The 15,038-nt window shown below is 35.8% G+C and overlaps 1 long non-coding RNA gene across 1 annotated transcript; it reads right to left on the bottom strand.

Annotated features, from left to right (window-relative positions):
• Positions 1-9,408: 9,408 nt before the first annotated feature.
• Positions 9,409-12,315, bottom strand: LOC126597159 (uncharacterized). The gene is made up of 5 exons (XR_007614165.1): positions 11,851-12,315; positions 11,692-11,765; positions 10,145-10,232; positions 9,900-9,999; positions 9,409-9,718 (listed from the first exon to the last, which is right to left on the bottom strand). It is a non-coding gene; the product is annotated as an uncharacterized LOC126597159 (long non-coding RNA).
• Positions 12,316-15,038: the final 2,723 nt, after the last annotated feature.

The following is a 15,038-nucleotide window of genomic DNA, read 5'->3' as shown; positions in this document are numbered from 1 at the left end:
AACAGACTGGGAAAAGCATGAGTCAGGTTTTACAGGTTTGGCAGGTAAAATGGATGAGCAGCCATGATTTGGAAAGTGATCTCTCTTTCTTTTGTAGTGGGGATGAATTTCCACATTTGTGTTTACCAGTTTTCACTGAACTGTCATGACTACACATTCTCGTAAGGATCACTTGGTAGCGAGACACCGTTTATTTAGTTAGAGAGATGGAAGAATCTAATGGGTTTGTTTCTTCACTTCGTTCCTCTCGTTGATCAAACTAGGCAAGATGTACCAACCGGGGAGACTGGCCCATTGCTTAGCGAGTAGGCTCGGTTTAGGTTAATGAAATGGAGATTTTTCCAACAAGAGGCACGCAGTAGCTCAACCTTGGGAAGATGCACACACAAGGTTACCATGGATTTGCGAGTGAACCAACCGCGCTTGCTATCAAAAGAAAGAATGATTCGAATCGGGGAATCAGCACGGCTAAGTGGAGAAAAGAGTAAACTACATAATGCCCAAAACTAAAATGTGCGCGGCGCACGTTTAATCTACTTCGCATGCATTTGAAGTTTTGAACCCCCACCCAAGAAACAAAAAAGAAAAGAAAATTCTATTAAAATGTGAAGAGGATTGAAGAAAGAAAAATGTGCCATTAACTTGGAAAATAATCAGCCACTTATGTATAAGGAGTTTTGTCCTTATAAATATGTTAATCAGGGTTTGAAATGTAGATATATAGAAACTTTTCCTTTTTTTTTTTTTTTTTTTTTTAATTTAGTATATGTGTTCTGAAAGATTTAGTACAAAACCGAGTGCAATGGCGTTTTAAGATTCATACAGTTGATTCCGGGCTAGTTTGGTATCGCTGTGCTTTGAAAAAAAAACTGATTCTGCTGTGCTGTGAGAATAAGCAGCTATGAAATAGAGTAGTAAAGTGTTTGGTAAACTTTTATTTAAAATAGCTGTGACTGTGTGAAATGAACAAAAAAGGTATAATACTAGATGTGCCATTAATTTAATTTTCTTAACAAATAAAGGTGAATTACTAAATATAGTTTATTTTTAAAAGAAAAATATTTATAAACTTTATCTTAAGCATATAATCCAATGTAGGGTGGGCAAACGGGTCCTGAACCGCGGGTTGGGGCGGTTCCATGCGGTTCGGGGTGGGTACGCGGGCAGGTTCAAAAATCATAAATACAAAACGGGGCGGGCCAGGCCGATTCCTAGTAAATAACGGGACATGCCGGTTCTAAAAATTGGAGAAAAATGGCCCCCAGCCTGGACCATTCATTGCCTAATTAAATCTCTATCGTCTATTTGTCTATCACCCTCTCTCTTCTTATCAGACGCAATTCACTCAAACTCTCCTCTCACCCTCTCTCTCTCTATCCCGACTCCAAGACTTTGAGTCTCTGATGACACCACTCCATAACCTCCTCGTAAACCACCTTGTTCCATGGAGAGGCCGTGCCGTTAGTCCCAGCCGTCAAGTCGTAACTGTCACGTCATCACAAATCAACGGTTGTGGAGAAACTGAGCAGCGACAGCAGATACCCGACGATGGACCATTGTAGTCGTCGGTGGGGAAGATGACGTTGTCCCAGCCGTCTTGGATCCGTGAGGAAGACGACGTTCCCAGGCTCTTACTTCTCTTCTTCTCGGCATCTAATTTCATTTTTGTACTGAATTCGAATTTGGGTATTTAGGAATTAGGGATTTAGTTTTATTTATTTATTTTTTTTTATGAATTCAAAATTTTATATGAAGATTTTTTTATTTTATTAATTTGTTCTATTTGGGGATTTAGGTTGGGGCATGAGAAATGCTTGAAAAATATTGGATTTTTTTCTGGGAAACCTGGTCTTTGATCCTTTGCATAACCCAGATCAGAAGGGTTGCAGTTGCAAATCAAATTAGCTAGGAGTTAAATAATTTACTTGCATTTATAGAGAGAGGAAGTAGAAGATGAATCACATGTTTTGGAAATCTGTGGTTTGTTGATCGTTGAGATGTGGCAAGCAGACGGCGGCGATGCCTTTACACAGCGGACTTTGCGATGGAAAACTGGGGTCACGGGCTGGTGGCAGTATGCCTAATTCCGAAAAAAAGAAGAGAAAAAAAAGTTGTTGGACCCATGGACCCGTCCTAAATCGGCCCGTTTCAAACGGGCCAAGTTAGGTCTGGTTCCCAAACTCAAAATACTTATACTTGGCCCGGCCCACCGCGTTATATTTTAAAATGGGTAGGGCTAGGTTCCTCCAAATTTGGGCCCGGCCTATCCCGTACCCGGCACGTTTAACAAGAAATCATAATCCAACATTCAACATATAATCCAACATTTATAATATCTATTTACTATATAGCTATTACTCTTAATCTTTTCATTTATTATGGAATCATAATTTTTTATTCTATTTTATTCTCCAAGGTTCGATTCTCCTCTTTTGCAAAACTTGCATTTTCTTTCCTCTTCCGCCGCCCACTCCCTCTCTCATCCTTCTATCTCTGTCTCTCTCTCTGCCATATCCTAAGGAAGGCTGGGTCGCCGACAAAATCCACTCCCTTATCGAAGACCACCACCGCAGCAACACCAATCGCAATCCCTTGAACACAATCCCTGCTCTCTCGACGTAGATTTGGGAGAAGCTTGGTGAGCGATTCGGTGAACGACTCAGTTGTCCATGGATGTGAATTGTTGACTTGAATTAGAGAGAGAGAGGATCTGAGTCGTCGACTATAACTAAATTGTGTATTGACTGGGTTTGATGGGTGTTGTGGGGTCCAAACTCGATAAGACTCTCAACGACCAGTTTTCGGAAGGTGAGTGATACTTTAGACTCGAGAATTTCGGCAATACTTGCTATTGTAACACCATTTTGCAGGTTTCAATTCTTCATCCTCCAAATTCAATCGTTTTATTAGTGAAATTTTGATATTAGGGTTTTGATTTTTTTGAAATTGTGTAACTTTTATGGTAGAACGAGAATTACATGTAGCATATGCAAATTTTGAGCTATGGATGTTTTGAAATTGAGTAACAGCGAAGAGATGGGTGAGGGTAGGTTTGGGAATTTGGAAGTTTCATTTACTGAACACTATTCATCCGTGTTTTGGCTAAAAGAAGCCGGTCTTTCAAATCTCATTTTTGTCCTGTTTTCAGCTTTTCTTTCATCCAAAACTGTGAAAATAAGTTATTTTTAAGTGTTTACCAAACATTTTTTTGAGCTCGGTTTTTTTTTATACCCACTTTTTATAAAAGTATATCAGTATTAAACCAGTACTTCATTTGATAGAATAAAGCTTGATCGTTATCGTATATGAGTCATTTTTCAATTTGCAATCTCTCTTAACTGTAAAGAGTCAAACAATGCTTATGTCAAATATATTATTCGAGTTATTTTTGTACTTTTTGATATAAGTAAATAAAAAGAATATTGATGAATATTTATTTACTAAAGTGAGAGCAGAGCTAGCACAGAATAAAGGAGGTTTCTGGGTTGATAGATATCGGGTCTTGGTAATTATTTTACTGAAAAAGTTAGTGTACTTCCAGCTCAAGGAATTGACAAGCAAACCAAAATTTACAGGCTTGGCAGTTTATGTCGAAAAGTCATGATTTAAAAATTGTTTTCTCTATCCATCAGCAGATTCTGCATCCCTTCTGTATGTTGCTGCTCAGTGACCGAAACACAACAGTCAGAAGCACCAAAACCAAACTAGCAGCAGCAGAACATGGCTTGTCTTTTTATTTTTCGGAGGTCTCAAAATTGGAGCATTTTACCCCCTAAACTGGAAACCCTACTTTAAATTTGTTCATCGAATTAAAATTATTGGATTCATTAGTCTTGTAAATTACTCCGTTACAATTTTTGTTAGTTTGCTAATGTGGCGTACACGTATAACCCACACATTTGGTAGTGGTAAAGAAGTTGAGCTTAGTATCACTTAACCACCATCACTACGATTGATATCAGATACCACAGACATTCTGCGGTCACAAACCATACCACTATGAGCTGCCGGACCACCTTATGACACAGAACCATGCACTGTCTAAATGAATTTTTGACATACCTTCTTTTTGCAATAGTGAACAAATTTTGATTATGTTTGAAATGTTATAAGAGATGTAGACGCACTTCAGTGACGCATAATATTTTTTATTCGAAATGGATAAACAAGTGCTAGCTATTCAGTATAATAATTAAATCCTGATGGCGCTACGTTAAAGAACAAAGCAACCACACCATAAGATATGGGGCAAACACGAGTAATTCTCAAGCAACCCTTTGAAATTAGCTCATTCACCAATAAAGCTTAAAAGATTGTACAGATCCAGTCGATATTTACTACATATAACCAAAGCAAAGTTGATGTCCAATCCAAAGCAGTAGGGTTTCAAAATATTTGAAGTGGAACTGGAAATTTGGAAGAGAGTATTACAAATCCACATTTAGCTGTATACATCCATCATATAATTAAATAGAAATAAACAAATTCCCATCTAAATTGCCAAAAAAAAAAAAAAACGATTAGTAAAGTGGCAGGTTTCCCTTGATTAATGAAAATTGTAGCTTATTAAGCATCTTAATTTCTGTTTCTGAAGAAACAGATTGACAATTAACATGCCAAGTTACCAAAAGATTTGTTAGAACAGCTTTTCCTACTACACTATAGTCTACATTGCCAGCTGACTGCAGAAATTCCAAAGCACCTTCTCCTTCTGCATTACAAAATTGAACTTTCATTGCTTTGCTGCATTTGAATTGCCTAAAAATGCCAGCCATTTTGCTTTACGCTCTGCATCAATTTTTTTGTTGAACCTGTCCAACGCCATCTGATCGTCTTGCCATTTAAGGGAGCAAAGTGCAGTTAGGCATCTGCATCATCAAAATTTCAATTCAAATGTTAGTGTAAGTTTAAAACCCCGTCGTTTCGATGCATCTAACAAACAAAGGGAAAAGTGCAACATTTCAGAAAGTTGCTAAAAATGCTTAATATCCTGGTGTCTATTACTAATCAGTCAAAAACAAATTTCTGTATTATATATACTATTGGCTGGCAAGAAAATTTTTACACAAGTTACAGTAATGCTAATTAAGTGAATCACATTATTTGTTTATCACACACCATCATTAGAGATGCGACCTACTTGTATTTCGCGATAATAATAATTTGTATGGATATACATTATATTTGAAGAATAACTTATAAAATAGAATTAGACTAAAACGGAGATAAATATTACCAGTTTTTGGGGGAATTAAATCAATATTTTAAATTATATTTGCATGAAAACCGAATTAGAAAACAAAAATAGAAACAAAGTTAAGAAAATACTTGATACGTACCCATACATGTAAACCTCTTTATCTTGTCTGAGTTTCTTCTTGCACAAGGAACAACATTTAAGAAAAGCCCTGAACCCTTCATCAGGCGGCTTCTTATATACGAAGCCATTCGTCTCCCCAATTGGCGAATTCAACGTAAAGATACTCCGTCCAGGCTGTTGCTCCATCTGTTTGATATTTGGTCTCTGAGGCTGTATTGTCGATGAGGGGACAATACGAGACCGTTTTGACGCCAATATTGGTTGCAACTGGGTTCTGGGTTTTGTGAAGAATAGTGGTGGAAGAACAAAAGAATCGGATTTTAATAATTTTGGAAGCCGAAATCGTAGGGAGTAGGGTTTAGGGTATAATGCTCAACATGCAAGCTCTTTACGTTTAGAGCTTCAGAGCTAGCAAACTAGAATTAGGGTTTTGGCATGAAGAAGAAGAAAAGTGTAAGAAAGAGGTGGAGTTGGGTTGTATACGAGTTTCTTTTAATTCTTCATAGATATGGAGAAGGTATATATTTTTGTTGATAATTCGTTAGGATTCTTTTCCATCAACGGTTAAGATACGATTTGGCGCCACTACTTTTGTATCTGAATTGTGTACGGATTCCTGTGTTATTTAGTTTGTGTGAACAGGTTTTCTCTTTTATCAATTTTCAATTTCTGTAATTTGGGTTTTGCTTGCAGGAATTCAAAAATCCATTGAAGCTCTGATTAACCATACACCCAAGGACATGATAGTTAACGGAGTTTGGACTTGTCTAATAATCAATATGCAGGTTCATTCCAATAGAGGTTGGGAAGTTGGATAGTCTAACTAAATTGGACGTTTCTAATAACATCTAGGATAGTAGGGCACCATCCCTGACGCCCTTTCCCGCAAGAGCACAGCTTCCTGCGTCAACCCAGTATTTTCCCAGCAGGCCCCATGGTCAACTTTCTTGCCCCACTTTCAGCAACAGCAGGCCTCCTCTTAATGTGCATCCAAGACCAATGATGCTGCAGGCCACACAAGCCGCATGCCCTCCTTGCTCAGTTGGATCCACACCTTTTCCCACCTTTAGTTGGCACTCACACTTTACACCCGCATGATCCAAATTATTATTTTGATACCAGTGCCACTCATCATATGACTAGACAATCATTCATGTTTTCTGCTTCTCAACCTTACAATGGTCCAACCCAGGTTTATTTGGATAATGGTGATGCCATGAATGTTACTCATACTGATACCTTTTCTCTCACTCTTGGTCCTACTAAATTTCATCTTCATAATGTCTTTCTTATTCCTGAACTTCGAAATCTTCTCTATGTTGCTCCCTTTCCTGATGAAAATTTTGTCTTTTAATTTTGTGTTTTTGCTCCTACTTTCTATCAAATTTGTAACTTACGTAATGATTTCTTGCTTTTTCAATGCCCCTATAAGGATGGGTTTCATCCTCTATCCTTATCGTGTACTGTCTCCGATGTCCCCCACGCCTTTGCCGCCATTTCTCATTCACTTGGCACCAAAGACTTAGTCATCCTTTATTATCGGTCATGTCTCATTAATAGGATGAAGCCAGAAATTTAATTAAGAAGGAGGATCTTAAAAAATTTAGGCTCATTTTCATGATAAATAAAGCTATTTTTTTTTTACAAATAATGAATAAATTAGTCACAAAATAACTAATTTTATTACTTTAGTGTCCAATTTTGTCTTTAATTTTTTGTCTTAACAATGTAATGCTCATTCGTACTGATTCACCAAATATACGCACTCAACATGGTTTAGACATGAGTGCATGAGGAAAAAAAAGGAAGGAGGGGCACTTAAAAACTGCATGAGAAATTTTCACTTTTTTGATATGATTAATACAAGGATTTTGAATGCAAACAACATGGTTTAGACATGAGTGCTTGAGGGGAAAAAAAAAGGAGGGGCACTTAAAAACTGCATGAGGATTTTTCACTATTTCAGTATGATTAATAAAAGGATTTTGAATGCAAAAAAAAAAAAAAAAAAAAAAAAGAAAAGGAAGGAGGGGCACTTAAAAACTGCATGAGAAATTTTCACTTTTTTGATATGATTAATACAAGGATTTTGAATGCAAACAACATGGTTTAGACATGAGTGCTTGAGGGGAAAAAAAAAAGAGGGGCACTTAAAAACTGCATGAGGATTTTTCACTATTTCAGTAAAAAAAAAATAAGTCAAGGTAACTTCCTTTTTATTCTAATTATAATAATCGTGCTTTCTCTTTATTGTATATCATTCATTCTGATTTTTGGATGTCACTCATTACCTTCGATAGTGGTTTTCATTATTAAGTTTTGTTCACTAAAGAATTTTTCACTACTCCAAGATTTATCCCATGAAATGAAAAATCGAAAGTCTTTGATCACTTTGAAACCTTTGTAGCTATGCTTGGCAATATTTTTCATGCTATTATTCAAGTTCTCCAGAGTAATAATGGAATATGCTACTCAATAATTTTCTACTTTCTGGCATGAGTTAGGCATTGAACAATGCTACTCTTACCCTCATACTCCTCAATAAAATAGGCTTGCCGAACGTAAGTATTGCCCCATAACTACCTTAATACGAGCCTTAATTCACATTGCGGGGCTCCCTGGTGAATTATGGGATGAAGCTGCCCTCACAACTGTCCACATCATCAGTCCTTTTCCAACATCTTTGCTTAATTGGAATTCTCCTTATTATGTGCTTTTTGGTTCTCCTCCCACGTATTCTCATCTTCGTGTCATCGAGGTCTGTAATTTTCTCATCTTGAACCTTATGTCTCCCACAAATTAGAGAGTCAGTCTAAACTTGGGTCTTTATAGGTTATAGTCCTCATCATAAAGGTTACCAGGGTCGATCCCCAAACAGGTTGTGTTTATATGTCCCGTCATGTTATTTTTAATGAAAGTTCTTTTTCCTATAATGGTGTGCATGTACAACGCTCTCTAGAGTACGCATTGCTCCTTATCCAACCTCTTGTTAACACATGCTCTTTATCCAACACTTAAAGTACTTTGAGACGCTTGAGCTAATTGGCAGACCTAACAAATTTCACATGCTTCCAACCACGTGTTGGTCATCGATAGATACAGATGTCTATGAAGAGACGTAAAGATTGTCACATCTAGTGGACCTGACAATTTCTTACATGATCCGTTAACACGACATGTAAACGACACGAAAATAACGGGTTTCGGGTCGACATGATAACTAATCGGGTTGATATCAGGTCACACGATAAGAACCTGTTAATAACGAGTCCTTAACAAGTTTACACGAGAGTGACACGCAGGTAACACGTTTCAAAACGTTAAGAAAAATTTATTTTGACGATTTTAATTTTTTAAACTACTTAAAACACTTACTATAAAATACAATAGTCATAATGTACATGTAAATATTGTATATTAAAATATGTATTATTGTATTATTATTCTATATAAATTAAAAAAAAAAAAAGTTTTATTTATTCTTATAGTATACCATAGGCAAGGAGTGAGATTAAAATAATTACAAAACACATTAAAATAAAAATATCAAGTAATTTAAAAATACCAAACACATTAACACTACAAGAAAACATAGCTTAGGTGGATACAGACATTTGTCACATAAACATGAAAATTCGTCACATTTGATTCTATGTGACGAAAATCCAGCATCACTATGTTCGTCAACTATACAGCCTCACCTATAGTTCATGTGACGAATTTTACATTCGCCACATATTTTTAGTATTTGTGATGCCAAATTCGTTACTTAATAACTTTAACTGTGACAAAATAAGCACCACAAAACATAAAAGCCAATGACCTATAAGTTCTTCACATAACAAATGTATAAGTGAGGAATTTATCATCACCCAATTTGATCCTAAAATTCTATGGTTGATAATAAGTGAGACTGAAAGTGTCGCACATTCTTTTGACATGTGGCGCAATTTGTGTCACATGTGTCAAAATCATAAACCTATTCGGAACAATTCGTGACTTACCAAGTACCACATATTCCCTGCTTCATCATCTAGAATTAGAATTCATAACAAATATGAGGCAATACTTTAGTTAATCACATTTCATTGATCAATAAGTTAGATTACATCCAATACATACACCAAGTGTATATCTCAAAAGCTAACATAAGCATCCTAACACCTCTAAACATATTGAGATGCTAACAAGATCCAAGGCATTGAGTCGGTAACAAAACAGGTGTACTATGTGCATATTTGAAACCAACAACAAAATACATAATATAAATCATTAGCCATGTCATGGTCTTTAGTTCAGCACATGTATCATTGTCATTTGAAAGATCACCATCACTACCTCAAGTGCTTCTTGAATACTTTCTCCTTTAACTCCATCCTTCTTTTTCTTCATCTTATCCTTACATAATAAAAGAGAACAAAATAAACATTGGTGTCTCGAGAATAGCATTGAGAATTTGAATAACAAAAGAGAAGAAAATAAGAATTCAAGGAATAGTTTACAGTAAGAAGAACAAAACATAACAGACGAGCCTATCTAAATTACACAATGAGTTTTATATGTACTTTAATTTCATTACCTTGCAAGCCTTCCTTGCATGTTGGATGAAATGGTTTTGCCCCTCCCTTGTGGAAATACTTTTGTTTCTTACGATTATATGAATTTTGCTTGAAAACATCCTACATTAAAAGGCCATTAATTAACAAGAAAAACATATCTAGTTTCATACCATAGACTACTTATTCACTGTAATTTTAAAACATTCAGCTTTTATAAAGATCAAATTGATATCACTACCAATCAAGGCTAAATTGATGTCACTACCTCTAGATATGTTGTTGGTCTGCCCTTGGCTTGCAACCCTTCAGTTGTGCTATCATATCCTCACTTTCCTTTTGCGTATCTAATTTCACTAATTTATCATAGCCTAGTTAGTAAGTTATCAAGACTCCAAATGTCAGCACTAGATAATCTACTAACAAAAGATAAAATTAACAAAAAACTACTTAAATTATAATTAAACTTCTAAACCAATCTGTGATTGCAAGAATATGAAGATCTGCCAAAATTTAATAAAAACCCAACTCCAACACCATTCCTAAAAAACAATAAGACCAAACTCTAACTTAATATAGAAAAAAAAAGGTGAATAACATATTGGTTTTCCAAATTCAATATCCTTCAAAAGGTGAGTTCTGGAAGTTGTGGCTATCACTTAAGTTACCAAGTATGTTGATAAAGTGAGATTAAGATGAAAATACTGAAAGCAGAACAACTCAAAAACTTGCAGAGTATAAAACCTATACCAACAACATCTTGATTTAAAAAAATAATCAAGAGAACTACCCTTGTCAAAAACCATGACCAACTTGCAAACAACACAATCACAACAACAAAGTACTTTGGAAATAAAAATATTAGTGTGCTTAATACAAAAAATAGGCAAAAGATGCATAAAGAAGATCTAAATTAGTATACCATTTTCGCATGCAGATAAAGTTTTCAATAATTAAAATTTTACTCTGCACTAGATATCATACAACTAAAACCAAACCAACTTTGGTATTACAAAGGTGGTTGTGCTCTTACTAAACAACCTAATTGATATATTCACCTGAGGTAATGGCCTCTAGCCAATAGAAGAACAGAAAAAACACAATGGATGAATTTTGAGCAAGTCATATGGTCACTAGTTGGAAGATCACTAGTTGGAAGAATTACTTAAAGATCAGTGCAAAGTCATAATAACCAAACTATGACATAAGCTTTCAACTATTTTGTATCTAACGTAAAAGGAAGTAAAAGCCAATGCTTAAACAGAACTGAGCAACTGAAAAAATATATAGGAGAAATATATGTGTTTCTTAAATCCTTCTTTATATAGTTTTTCATGGTTTTCTAGGACTCCAAATAATAACACGAATAAACAGAAAAGACATTGCCACTAATAATTAGAAGAAAGAAAATCATCTATGATGGGGGAAATCATTCTGCTTGCCCAAGAGACCATTTTCAATCTTTTTCAAATGTAGAGCACTTAAAAGAATTATGGTTCAAATTTTAGAGCAATTCAAAGCCAAATCAAACAACTTTCCTTTTCAATAAATGGTATCACCAACTCAAATTTTTTTACCTTCAATCACCATGTAAAACCAATAAGCCCAAAAAAAAAAAAAAACCAACTTGCAAGTTCATAACAAACAAATAATTGAAATAGAAAGACCAAGTAAAACAACTTATTAAAGCCTCCATATGTGCAAATAAATCATTCGAATAATCCCCAACGATACCCAGAATAAAATAGCCAGGGACAAATACATATAATCTCACAAGGAAACAGAATGTAGCAAGAAAAAAGAAGAAATTCTTACAAGTTTCTTTGCTAAAGTTATTGATTAATGTTCCTTCCTTCAGTTTTTTTGTTTGTAAATTTGTGAATGTAAACCTGCAAGTTCCAAAAACAAATAGAAAAAGCCAGGGATATATATATTATTTATATATAAATCTAAAAATTAAAAACCAAAGTTTACCCAATTAGAGTCCTTGAAAGATGGATGAAGAGGTCGAGGGCTGCTGGCGTGTTCAATTTGGAGGCAATTACCTGCAAATCCAAAACCCTAAGTTAAAAAGAATGATAAAAATTGAATTCGTTAACCATTTGGCCACATAGTAGTCTCGTAGGCGTGGAGAAATTTGGCATAGATTTATGTAGTTGGTGGAAAGGGTTTCTATGGTTTTTGGGTTTTCAGTGGTGGCGCAAGAAACTGGAAGAAGGTTGAGACGCGATAGGGTGTGGATTTGGCTTGTTGGTTGAATTTGTCTCTAAGGTTTTTGGTTGTGGAGTGTGATAGATAGCGAATAGATGAGAGAGGGTTTGAGCATTTGGCTTAGAAGACCCGGTAATGTCGCGGTAGATAGAGAAGAAGAATAAGAGATGCGTTAGTTGGCTTGGGTCATGGCGATGAGAAATGGGAGAAGTCTGAGAGACAGAGAAAGTGAAAGTGAAAAAGAACAGTTTAGAATTTAGATGGGCTTTCTCAAATTTGTTTAATACTTTACCATGTTTCTTTTTTCTTTTATTTATTTATTTACTGTTGGAAGAGTGATGAATCACTTTTGTCACTGAGAATACACATATGTGACCCTTTTGCAATTCCTCACATATCATACTTCGTTAGGGCATCATTGTTCCTCACCATAGATTTTAGTAAGGACTTGAAAAAATTAGTATCACCACTTTTTCATCTTAAAAGATATAAAATAATTTTAAGTGACACTTATGATTTTCATCACTCCATTCTAGAATATGTGACGTATTTATCTTCACCTAAGTGTTCTCAAATTTCATACCTAAAAAACTAGTCATGCGTGACGCTCTGAACAATTCGTCACATATAGAAAAAATAGGTCACAAATTTTTGGATGCCACATAAAATGTGGTCACCTATTCCATGTTTTCTTGTAGTGTAAAAAAATATAATAATTAATTTACAAGTGCGAAAAATGTGAAATAATATGCAAACGCTCATGACCGCATCCTTTACGCTTTGAGGATGGGTACATCGTCCTTTGAATTTTTAAAACTATACAAACCCTAATGAATAGTATTAAAAGGAAGTTCAAAATAAACCAATATCATTTTCCTTGGTGATTGATGAAAATTGAAGGGTTTTATTGTAAAAAATGTGCAAGGTTTCATCAACCTTGAAAAGCAACTCCTTTCATTTTGCATATCCTTAAACATTTGGTATTTTGTAGTAATGTACTAATGTTTTTTTCACTAGACTCTTATGTTGGGGAATGTAATACTTAAAGGACAAATGTTGCTTTTATGTTTTGAAGTAATATTTATGTGATAAGTGGCCCACTCGGTGCGGTTATACTAGTCTTTCCTCTCCAACTACAGATGTATTGAAGGCTTCCTTGAGAATCATGCTTGAGATTTGTGGAGATTATTTTATAGAAGGAAAAAGCAAACAACAATGGGAGTTCTCTTTGTCATTTTGCATGCCAAAGTCAAATTTCGGTGAATCAGTGGAGGCTGCCAAGCTTGGCATGGAGCTCATTTGGTGGGTTTATTTATTTCATTAAAAGTTCCACAACTTTTCTTGTGTGCGGCTTTCTCTGTGGTCGAAAGGGGAATTATTCTTTATGATTTTGGACTTTGTTTCTTCAAAGTTTTCTCCTATTTATGGTTCACAGTCATGTTTGTGCGTACTTGCCAAATAAGATAATAGCCAAATGCAGTTCGCGATTTTTCTTGGCTGGCGAATATTGATTACTCTCCACGACGCTAGGCGAACAAAGTTAAATTTCCTTAACCATTCGGCCTACAGGCCGAAGCTCAAGGAAACTGGAGGGCTGTGTTTAGACCCAAAATTACATCATCGGCCCGTGCAATTAAGGTCGTTGAGTAAGCATAGCCCCCAACCGTCAGATCGAATAGTGAAGATCGTTTTGTTATTATTGAAGGATACTATTATGATAATTATCTTTTAATGATAATTAAGATGAGATATGTATCTCCAAGCTGGAAACACGGTAGCACAATTCAAGTTGATTTTGGATGTTTGGCGTGTGAATGTGTAGGTGGGATTAGTTTGGTTGACTGACAGATTCAAGTGGTATGTTGCAAATTGATTATTATCCATTTAAAGTATGGTGATAATTAGTAAACAAATGAATTTGGAGTTCACTTAGACGACTGAAGGTTATTATGCATGCATGCATAAAATTATAAAGTGATGGTGGAATAAAGAGCAACCCTGAATATCCTTGGCAGGATGCCAAGAATCTAGTCGGACAAATTGCATTAGATTGGAACTCATGGGCTTTGAAAGGATGGGAAAGATAGGATTAAGTTTGAACTTTTTGATAGTGCATGATTGCACTTGGTCAGATTTGGTGGAAAGATGAGTGGATTGCCGTGATGCTTCAGTTTGAAATGCATGGCTAAGAGATAAACTTGCATGCTAGTTATTTGCATGCCTTGGTTCCAGCATGTGGAGATCATCAAATACTTGGATAATGATGGACAAAATAAGGAGAAAATGAGATAAAGATGGAGATTTTAAATTGGTTGGATAATTCCATGATAACTCCAAGCATTTGGTTGAGTCTGATCCACGCCAAAAATCTCATGCAATATTCAAGGATCAAGTTGGCGCGTCCCTATAAATACAGAGGCAGTGGCAACGAGAAAGACCCCTTCCAATTCAACACACAAAACTGCCTTGCGCAAACTCTCGCTCTACGCGAAACCTCTCAACAACCTTGAGATTTTTATTTTCCATTTTCCGCCAACACATCTTCATTTTGGATAAACAGCACTGTGAAGGCAACCGGCGAACATCTTCAGTTTGGATAAATAACACTGTTGTCATATAATTAGCTGACCGTGAAGCACCTTCAGTTTGGATAAACAACACTGCGATGAGGCCGACTGGTTATCTATCCAAGTCTTGGTCGAGAAGGATTTTCGAATCCTTATTGGCAGAGGTCATTTCATTAGCCTTCTCGGCGAAGTGAGGTGTTACAAGTTACTATATTCGGCCCATTGAAAACCGAATTTGATATTGAACTTTGTAGAACTAGCAGCCTTGTCTTCAGACTCTAGAACCCGAAGGTCGAGAAGTGTTCCTTCCTCGGTCGCAGTCACAAGATCAAAAAGTTAGAAGCTCGCCCAACGCAACATCAACACATTTTACTATTCGGTCGT

This window comes from Malus sylvestris, chromosome 13 (genome assembly GCF_916048215.2).
Source record: "Malus sylvestris chromosome 13, drMalSylv7.2, whole genome shotgun sequence".
In the NCBI taxonomy this organism is placed as follows: domain Eukaryota; kingdom Viridiplantae; phylum Streptophyta; class Magnoliopsida; order Rosales; family Rosaceae; genus Malus; species Malus sylvestris.
This window is presented reverse-complemented; position numbering and strand designations above follow the sequence as displayed.